Source organism: Gracilinanus agilis, chromosome 4 (assembly GCF_016433145.1).
Source record: "Gracilinanus agilis isolate LMUSP501 chromosome 4, AgileGrace, whole genome shotgun sequence".
Taxonomy (NCBI): Eukaryota; Metazoa; Chordata; class Mammalia; order Didelphimorphia; family Didelphidae; genus Gracilinanus; species Gracilinanus agilis.
The window spans coordinates 440,445,155-440,456,477 of NC_058133.1; positions in this window are offsets into that span (position 1 = coordinate 440,445,155).

The following is an 11,323-nucleotide window of genomic DNA, read 5'->3' on the forward strand; positions in this document are numbered from 1 at the left end:
CTCTCCTTTTCTGGGGGTAATTTGAGTAATCTGACTCTTTTGCATAGATTATAAAATTTTGGCATTTCAAATCTCAGGTCTTAGACTATAATACTGGGCAAATCTTTGACCCTGGCATTATGATTTCCTAATCTAACAATAAACATCAGTTTGGCTTAGAAAATTGCTTCCCAGTGTTTATTTTTCTTTTATACTGTCAATAGGGTTTTGTCTTTTGAAAATTGTTAATCATTCAAAAACATTTATCCCAATCCTTTGACCACTCACCTTTTGAGAAAGGGCATTTATTGATAAACGTGTCCTTTTCTGCCTGCTCATGTTGGTTTAGTTTTGACTTTGCACTCTGCATCAGCAAAGGGTGCTAATTTGGAGTTTCACTTCCATCTCATCTTCTCCAACAAATTTCCCCCTCTAAGACCCTCTTCTCCCCTCACTGGTCTTCAATTTCTGTATTAGGCTGTTTCCTTGCTGCCTACAAGTGCATTCATGTCTTCTTCCATCCTCAAAAAAACCCCTCATTTGACCTATCCATCTCCATTAGTCATTATCTCGTGACTCTTCTCCTTTGTGACTCCTTGAAAAAGTCATATACATAGGGGGACTCTACTTCCTTTCCTCTCATTCTTTTCTTAACTCTGTAGTTTGTTTCCAACTTCATTCTTTAACTGAAATTGTTCTCTTCAAAGTTACGAACAATTTCCTAAATTGCTAAATCTAATAGTCTTTTCCCAGCCTCCATCCTTCTTGACCTCTCAACAGACTTTGATACATTCATCACCCTCTTTCCTTTCTCTAGGCTTTTGGGAAACTTCACTACACTGGCTCTCCTTCTTCCTGTATGACCATTCCTTCTAAATATTCTTTTGCTGAGTCTTCACCCAAATTACATCCTGCAGGTGTTTTCCTAACTGTGAATGTACTCCCAGGCTCTGTCATGAATCCTCTTCTAACTCCATATTATTCACTTGTTGAACTTAGCAGCTCCCATGGAAATAAAGGTATCTCTTCTACATCGATACTTTACCCATTGTGGTTTCAATATATCATGGGTTGGAATAAAAAATTAAATGGGAATTTGAAGGGAGTTTTGTGGAGGCTACATATGACACATGAAGGCTAGCAAAAGACTCTGAAAAAGTTTAGGAACTCAGAAATGCATAAAACATATGTACAGTATTATATAACATTAACATATTTTATCTTTTAATATCATAAATATACACAATTTCTTTTTTAAAATTAAAATAAGTAAAAAGTCAAAGTTTGCGAAAAGAATGTGAAAACTAGTAGACTATATACAAAAGCTAGAAATGTAGAGATTTCTTAGCATTGATTAACATATAGCCTATGACCAGATATTTAACCCAAATTTTACAATAAGGTACTGTAAATACCCCATAAAAAGAAAAAGAAAAAATTCAGATTTCTTTGGTATTGTGGAAAGGCCAAAAAATTTTATATGGATTTTCCAGATCATGGGGGGCCTGTGTCCTTAATCTCTTCAATGTGGATGGGATACCTGTAATTGCAATCATTATGCAGAAGATATTCAGATCTATTTAACCAGTCCTAAACACCTCTCTTGATTGTCAATCTATTTTTAAAAAAACTTTTAAATTTTTTGGATTTTTTTGATGGCCAATCTTGAATCTCCAACTGCCTAGTGGGCATCTTAAACTGGATGTCCTCTAGATATCTTAACTCCACCAAGTACAAAATTGAATTTATTGTCTTGCTCCAATTCCCCCAAACTTATAACTTTTCAAATTTCTTATTAGTCTTGAGTGTGCCATCATCCTCCAAACCAACCAGGTTCCAAGGCAGGGTATCAACCTTCCTCGTTTTCATCTTTCATATCAAAACTGCTGCCATGGCTTGCTGATTCTACCTTCATAACATCTCTTCTCTATATACCCACCAGTCTGGTACAGGTCCTCAACAACTCACCCTTGGATTAGTTGAATCTGAATCTCTTTCTGGTTGACCTCTCTGCCAAGTCTTTCCCTGTCCAGTTCATCCTTCACTTGGCTGTCTAGCTCATCATCTTAAAGTGCAGATCTGACTGTATAATTCCCCTCAATTCCCAACCTCCAACTTTCCAAGTCAAGAAATTCCACTAGTTCCCTATATTACCTTCAGAATAAAATACAAAATCCTCTGTTTGATTTTTTTTAAAGCCTTTCACAACCTGACTCCTTTCTTCTTCTTACACCTTACTCCCCTATATGTAGATGATGATCCAAAACATTGGCCTCCTCCCAAGTCCTCATACCACATACTCCATCTCCCAACTCCAGGCATTTTCCCTGGCTGTCTTCCATGTTTGAAATGCTCTCCCCCTCTCATCTCTGACTCCTGGATTCCTTCAGGTCTCAGTCCAAATCCCATCCCTTCTGCAAGGTACCTTTCTTGGATCTCCTTAATACTAGACTCTTCCCTTTGAGATTATCTCCAATTTATTCTGCATATCTCTTGTTTGTAGATGGTTATTTGACTATTGTCTCCCCAGTTAGATTGTGAATTCCTTGACGTCCAGGATTATTTTTACCTCTCTCTGAATCTCTAGTGTTTACCAAGAGTGCCTGGCACATAGTAGGTACTTAATAAATGAAGCACATTAACGCATTTTGACATGAGATGATTTTCAGCCTCTTCTTGTATTTTCCTTTTGGTGGAAGGATTGGGCTTATTGTCCAATTCTGTTTTCTCTGTGTAATGGAAATCTGAAAGGAAAATACACACACATCAGACCCACCCCAAATGTGTTTTGCAGATGGTTCTATGTGAAGCCAAAGTAATTGTACAAAGTAGTAAACATTTAAAGGTTTTTCTCTGCTGAGATTTTAATTAATTCAGGGTAATTTTTAATCTACTCTATCTGTTTATTAGAACATGTGTTAGGAATTCCTCTTTAACAAGATTTGAAAGCATCCCTTTCTCCAAAAAAGCCTCTTAAAATGATAACTTTAATATTCTCAGCCTTTTTTGACTTTGGTTCTAAATTCCCTTTTGGTTTTTTCTTGGGGGGCTATAATAGGCGGCTGGAGTAGATGTGTAGCAGATTGTTTGGAATAAGGTTGACTATTATTTTTTTTCTGGAGTCAAATGCAAATCCTCAATTCTAATTCAATAAATATTTATTAAGTGCATACTATGAGAAAGACTTAACCTGAGTTTCATAGAGCTGGAAGGAACCTTAGAGATCTAGGTGGATAGAGAGCTTAGGCAGAACTAGGTAGGATTTTAGGGACTTAAGTAGATCTAGGTAGAAGTCTAGAGATTTAGGTAGATCTGGATAGAATTTTAGAGATGGCAATATATTTGAGTAATACCTGAGTTCAAATTCTGCATCAATTGCTAACTGTATGAACCTGGGCAAGCTTTTTAATCACCCTTAGCTTAGGTTTTCTCATCTGTAAAAGAGGGGTACTAATAGTACCTATCTCACAGAATTATTTGTGAGGGACAAATCAGACACTAAATGTAAAGTGCTTTGTAAATCATAAAGTACTATAGAAATGTTAATTATTATTATTATTATTAATCAAGCTTTGTATGTTAGGACACTGATGAACATCTATTAGTTTCCTCTGACTTCTCCCTGCACAGGCATTGTTTACTGTCTTTTAGGCACTTATGAGGGGCAGATGACAGACAGAGTTGTGCTCAAAGCCAGGAATCCCTGATTTGATCTAGGAATTCAAAGTCCTGCCCAGATACAAAATTGCAAAGTAATCTTGGGCAAATTAATGGCCCTATAAGTGGAATAGGTAGCTCTCTAAGACTAGAAGTCATTCCTCTGTTTTGACAGAAGGTCAAGGTTTACTAGAGCCAGTTTGAAGGGCTGTAGAGCTAATTGAGGTATATCAAAGTTGTTTGGAGGGTAATTTGGGAGAGATCAGGAGGGTCTCTATTCTTTCTCCACCATCTTTGCTCCATCCCTCAAGAGCTAATTGTTAAATTTTTAGCGTGAGCATTTACACTTTGGAAATCAAAATTAAGGCTTGATTTATTATTTTGTTGATTGCAGACATAAGAAAATGATGGAGAAAATGTTAATAAATAAGCACCTTTTCCTGTCTATTCCTTTTTTTTCAATTCCATGTAGAAACAATTTTCAACAGTCATTTTCTGAAATTTTGCGATCCAAATTCTCTCCCTCTCCCTTAAAATGGTAAATAACCTGATATAAGTTATACTAGTGCTGTTGTGTACTACATATTTCCATATTCTTCATGTCATGGAGGAAGAAATGTCATACATACAAGAAAAAAACTCATGAAGGAAATAAAATGAAAAATGGTACATTTCAATCTACATTCAGACTCCAACAGTTTCTTCTAGGGCTTTGGATAGCATTTTTCATCATGAGTGTTTTGGGGTTGTCTTGGATCCTTGCATTGCTGATAATAGTTTAATCCTTCACAGATGATCAATGTAATATTTTTGTTACTGTGTACAATGTTCTTCTGGTTCTGTTCTCCTCACTCTGTGTCAGATCATATAAGTTTCTCCAGGTTTTTCTGAAATCAACCTGTTCTTCGTTTCTTATGGCATAATAGTAATCCATTACAGCTATATACTTGTTCATTCTCTAATCGATGGACATTCCTTCAGTTTCCAATTCTATGCTATTACAAAAAGGGCTGCTATAAATATTGATGCATATATATATATATATTTTCTTTTTCTTCGATTTCTTTGCAAACCTAGTCAAAGAGTGTATAGTTTTATAGCCCTTTGGGCATGGATTCAGATTGTTCTCCAGAAAGGTTGTATTAGTTCATATCTCCACCAACAGTGTATTAGTGTCCCAATTTTCCCATATCCTCTCCAATATTGTCATTTTCCTTTGGGTTTTATTAGCCAATCTGATGGGTATGAGATTGTATCTCAGAGTTGTTTTAATTTGCATTTCTCTAATCAATAGATTTGGAACATTTTTTCATCTGACTCTAGATAGTTTTGATTTCTTCTTTTGAGAAGTATCTATTCATATCCTTTGACCATTTATCAATTGGGGAATGACATATTATAAATTTGAATAAATTTTCTGTATATTTGAGAAATGAAGCTTTAATACTGATTAAACTTTTTAAAAATCCAATCCCATTATTTTATGGTTGAAAAAACCTAAAATCCAGAGAGGTTGTGATTTACCAAAGTTATTAATTAATTGATCATGTCTACATCTGTGATTTCATCAGTGTGTGGAACTTAGGACTATATTCTCCAGCAGTGGGGTCAATATTTTACCTGTAGTGAATATATTTAAAGTGTTGCTGAGTTACTGAGAGATTAAATGATTTGTGATAACAGTCACACAGTCAGCAAGCATCTATTAAGCACTTTCTAGGTGTTGGGCACTGCTTTAAGAGGTAAATACGAAGAAAGGCATAACATAGCCCCTATTCTCAGAGTTCACAGACTAATGGGGGAGACAACATATGAACAGTTACGTACAAACAAGCCCACAGGATAAGTGGGCAACAGTCTTAGAGAGGGTTTGCTGAGGTTAAGGAGAACCAGGGAAGGTTCTCTTGTAGAAGGTAGAACTTTAGCATTTAGGATTTGAACCCTGATTATGCAATCCTCTCTCTTTTTTTTAACCCAAGGTTACACAGGCATTTAGACATAAAACTAGGATTTAAACCCTGCTCCCCTTATATTTTATTCAATGCTTGTCGTGCACAAAATTATCATTTCATGTTCTAGAAATTTAATGGGACAGCTGGATGTTGCAGTAGATAGAGTACAGGATTTGAATCTAGAAGACCCATTTTCAAATCTGATCTCAGACACTTACTAACTTTGTGAACCTGGGCAAGTGACAAAGTTCCATCTGCCTCAATTTCCTCAATTGTAAGATGGGGATAATAATAGGACCTACTTCCCAGAGTTGTTGTGATGATCAAATGAAATAATAATTTTAATACACTTCGCACAACGCCTGACATAGTAGGTGCTATAGCTAAGTGTTGGGATCACAGTATTAACTCAGGGAGATTTGTCTCTGGCTCTCTATGTATTTAAAGCATTGCTTTGGGCATTCCCTTCAAACCTTTACTCTTTTCCCTTGGGTTTGGGAGGATGTTTCTGAAGGGGACAGAAACAGACAAATAGACGGAAGTGTTTCTGATGAGTGGTACAGGAGAAGGATGATTTCCTTTCTTAGATCATATCAAGACTTAGTGATATCTTTTGTCAAAGAGGTAGAAGCCACTTGTACAGTTAAGGGAGCATCAGCTATATGCTGCGGCATCTTTGCCTTTTCTGTCTTTCTTCATTTGCTTCTGGAACTTGAAATCATAAGAGAAAGAGAGGAGTGATTGAGAGAAGGGCAAAAACCTCAGTAGGAGCCAGCCAGAAGCTGGATCACTATAAGAACAAGATGCCTGGAAAATCCAATTGTTAAATTTATAGTATGAGCGTTGATCCCTTGGAAATTGTCCAGCTTTATGAATTGGGGTTTGATTTATTGTCTTCTTGATTATCTGAACTTAAGAAGGTGATGGAAAAAATGTTAATAATTAAGATCAAACTTAAACGTGTGATATGAATACAAGTCATCCCACTTCTCCCTCCCAGAGCTGGTTGTTAAACATTTACCAGCTCTCTTCTGCTGGAACTTAGTTCAGGAACAGAGATGGAAACCAAGAGCCAAAAGGAGAACAGAACTATAATCATTGACAATGCTGGCTCTTGGGAAAACCACTGGGCTAGTAGGCTGGAGGACCTGGTTTCCCTTTTAGTCCATGAGTCTGAGATAGGAAACCCTTCACCATTTTCATGCTTTGCCTTTTGTTTTAACAATAATAACCATAACTAACACATAAAATACTACTATGTGCCAGGCAATGTGCTAAGTTGTTGAAATTTTAACCTAAAATGTTGGTTGGTTTTGGAATTTCTAATCTAATCTTTGAATGGATGTAGGCATAAAAAAAAATGAAAAATAAATAGTCACATAAAGAAAAAAACCCAAGTCTTCAAAGAGCAGCCAACCTCTTGGACCCACTAGTTGTGCCTTCTCTGTGTAGGTTTATAAAGAACTTGGGAACCATTTGTTAGTTAATAAAGATGGGATCTAGCAGTTCAAATAGCATTCTTCAAAGAAAGGACTCTCTTTTGTTTAGTGAACTAAATATTATCTTTTGGGTTTTCTTAGTATTAAGGCAGGTAGTTGGCTCCAGGGACCTGTTGTCAGGAAGACTCATTTTAAATCCAAAGTTGGCTTGAGACACTTACTAGCTGAGGGACCCTGGGTGAGTCACTGAATCCTGTTTGCTTCAGTTTCCTTATTTGTAAGATGAGCTGGAGAAGGAAATGGCAAACCACACCAGTATCTTTGCCAAGAAAACTCCAAATGGGGTCATGAAGAGTCAGACCTGACTGAGAACAACTAAACACATTCTTAGTAATGGCATGAAATTTCCAAAGGTGGCCATACCTGAATATATTTTTTCCTTGAAGGGGAGGGGAGGAAAGGGTCTGGATCTCTGATTTAATCAGTGCAGGAGCAAATGGGATTTTTGAAGCATTACAATTTCTCCTGCCTAGTTTTTCTCCAGACTAGAGTGGTATCAGTGATAATAGATAGGGAAGAACTTTGTAAAGAAAAAAAAATTGGTAAATCCTTAGGAACAGATCAAATATGGCAGTCAAAACAAGCCTGATATTTATAGAAATAGAAACATCAGGAGCCAGAGTTCACTTTTACCTGCTCTCCCTTACATGGCCATTGAATATTCTGTCTAGTTTCTGGGAAGAGCTGTGGTAATGATGAAGATGAAAATGAAGTACATGAAAAACAATCTGAATATAAAAAGCAGATGGGTCTGTGGTGGTGGTATGAGGGAGGGTGAAGTTATTGTCTCTATTTTAAATTTTTGTTAGGGGAGTATGAGATTGGCCGATACATGACGAATATTTTGGCCACAACAGCTCTTGGAGATATTTTGTTTGGTTGTGCACCGAGGGAGTAGAGGGAGTGGTCACAATGGCCTTGAAGGACTGGGGAGGGAGAGAGACCACCAAGAGGACTGAATATGCTTTGGCTCTGGAAATCCTCTTTGGTTGGGCATCCTGATTGGTTCTGCCCTGGACCTGGAATCAGAGAACCTGGGCCCAAATGTCACCTCCTCTGCTTATTGCCTCTGCAACTATCGGAATATCACTTTCTTTCCCCGGGCCTCAGTTTTCTTCTCTGGAAAAGGAGAGTAGTGAGACGAGTTTTTAAAAAAGTGAGACAAGATGGCCAGTGAGATTTTTTTTCCCCAGCTCTGGATCGATAATCCTATGTTCTTGTGATTCTGGGGGGGTCTTAATTCCTCCAGGGATCTGCTACTTTTACTCCAGATGCTGTATAGGTCAGGCAATAGCATTGAGCCTCTGAACTAGATAAATCCCAGACAACATTTCTGGAGAGGACAACAAATTATTCTCGACAAGTTCCTTACACATGGGGAAAAGTTGAGTCTACGTTTTCTATCTTTGAAAAACACAAGAGTGTTTTTTTTAATGGTACAATTCTTTATACTAAGATAGTGACAAAAAAATGTCTATGCTCTTTGACCTAGAAACTCTACTCTTTAGTCTGATGGGACCTGAGTTAAAATCTGGCCTGACACATCAGCTATGTGGCCCTGGGCAAGTCACTTACTCCTATTTGTCTCAGTTTCCTCATTAATAAAATGAGCTAAAGAAGGAAATGACAAACCACTTCAGGATCTTTGCCTAAAATACCCAAATGGGGACTGACAAATAAATAAAGGAACACAAACTCAAAGAGGGGAAAAAAGAGGGGCCATAGGCACCAAAATTTTTTTTAGATCCTGATATTTTATAACTTTCTTCTCCTTCATCTCTCATAATCAGTCATCAAACCCTATAGGTTCTACTTCCATTGTATCTTTTGCATATAGAATCAGAGAATGTCAGAATCGAGTGGAATATCAATTAAAGGCCATCTATTCCAACTTATACCACTACAAGAATTCCTTCTACATCACTCTCCAAATGGTCACTCAGTCTTTGCTTGAAAACCCCAAGAGGATGTCTATCCTATTTTTAAATAACTCTAATTGTGAGGAAGTTTTTTGACACTTAGATGAAATCTACCCACTTCTACCTATTGTCTTTAGTTCTGTCTTCTGTGGCCAAGTCGAATATATCTATGCCCTCCTCCACATGACAATCTTTCAAATATTTGAAGACAACTATCCTGTTTTTATTAAGTCTTCTTTGATTTGGACTAAACATAATAAATCCTTCAATTCATTCTGTATGGCATTCTATTATGTCCTTTCACTTTCTTGGTCATTCTCTTTGAAGTATCCTCCAACTTGGCAATATCCATCCTAAAATGAACTCCAGATTGGTCTAACCAAGCCAATTTTTCTCCTCCGTATTGTTATTGCTTCCACTCTAGTAAAAACCTTCATTGCTTACCATCTGGATGTAATACTTGTCTTCAAGGAGTTTTCAATCCAGTAGCATGATAAAACATGTACACAAATAGTGATGATTAGTCAACTTAATAAGCATTTATTAAGCACTTATTATATGCTAGTCTTTGGTCTAAGAGCTGCATTCATACAACAAGAGTGGAAAATAAGATTGGAATCAGATAGTAGATGTTTCTGAATGCTAGGACAAAGAGTTTGAATTTTATCCTGTGGGCAATAGGGAACCACCTTATAGGTGTCCAAAGCAAAAATCTTGAATGAATGACTCTAGGATAAACTTCCTCCTTGGCTGGGTAATCAATAGATCACTTTTGAGGCAACATAACCAATAGAATATAGAAAGACACGAGTTCAAATCCAACTACCGACACATAGTACCAAGATGACAGGTTTGTCTCAATTTCCTCATCTGTAAAATGAGGATAATAATAGCACCCACACCCCTTCCAAAGTTGTCATGAGGATCATAGGAAATGATATTTATAAAATACTTAGCATAGCTCCTGGCATGTAGAAAGCACTATATAAATGTTAGCTTTTACTGGCATCATCCTCATCATTATTATTTGTGCTAACCAGGTGTGATCTTTAGAGCTTCTTTTCATGGAAGTCTTAGAAAAGGGCTAGCCAGTAGAATGCATTTCTCTTTTGAATGAAATCCAAGAATTTATTTTAAAAAAATCTGATAAGGAAAGTAAACATTTTCCTCCCCAAGGCAGTCCTGAGCCCTAGCAATGTGAGCCAATAGACAAACAGATCTTTTTTACGTGAATAATCCAACTTATTTTTAGCTTTGGGGAGGCAGGTGTTCCAAAGAAGTGGAGAGATCAAAGTTGGAATCAAGGAACCCACTCATTCCTTGAGGGGAGTCACCTTAATATTATTGTCGAATTTACTAAACATCCATGGCAACACCCCTTTAGATAATCTCAACTTGGTACACAGTATGCTTGTTCCGTTTTAGCAATCATCAGTTGGTTCCGTATTTATAATCACAGCCAGTCATTACTAAGAAAGGAAAGAAGGAGAAGAAAGAAAAAGGAAGGAAGGAAGGAAGGAAGGAAGGAAGGAAGGAAGGAAGGAAGGAAGGAAGGAAGGAAGGAAAACAAGTACTTCTAATGACAAAGGATGAATCCCAGAGATATACTTCATTGTTATCACTTCATTTGTGATCAGAGTAGAAATAGTACAGATGACATTGGAATGAATGAATAAATTAATTTAGAAAGCAAGTAATAAGCATTTACTGTGTGCCAAGCATATGTGCTAAATACTGAATAAACACTAAAAAATATTTTAAAAGAGGTAGTCCCTGCCTTCAAAGACATTACATTTTAATAGGAGAGGCCAAGTGTAGGGTAGTGGTAACAAGGGAGGGATGTTTTGTTCTGGGCAGATGAAAAGAATGAGAAGAATGGCAGGCAAGTAAGGATGGCTGGTTGAATGGAGAGTTAAAGCATGGGCTAATATCTAGGGCCAAACAGATTTCATGAACTATGTGGCCTGGTTTGTGCAGAGTGCACACTTGGTTGGGTCCTATAGACAGAAGCTTCAAAAGGGAAGGTCATAAGTATTTATATAGCACCCACTATATGCCAGGCACTTAAAAAATATTATCTCATTTGATCCTCACAACAATGCTAAGAGGTAGGTATTGCTATTATCCTTCTTTTCTACCTCCCTCCTTTTCTTTCTCATTTTCGCGCTCTCTCTTTCTTTTCTTTCTTTCTTTCTTCCTTCCTTCCATTTTCCTTCCTTCCATCTTTCTTTCTTCCTTCTTTTCATCTTTCTGTCTTTATTTTCCTTCCTTCCTTCCTTCCTTCCTTCCTTCCTTCCTTCCTTCCTTCCTTCCTTCC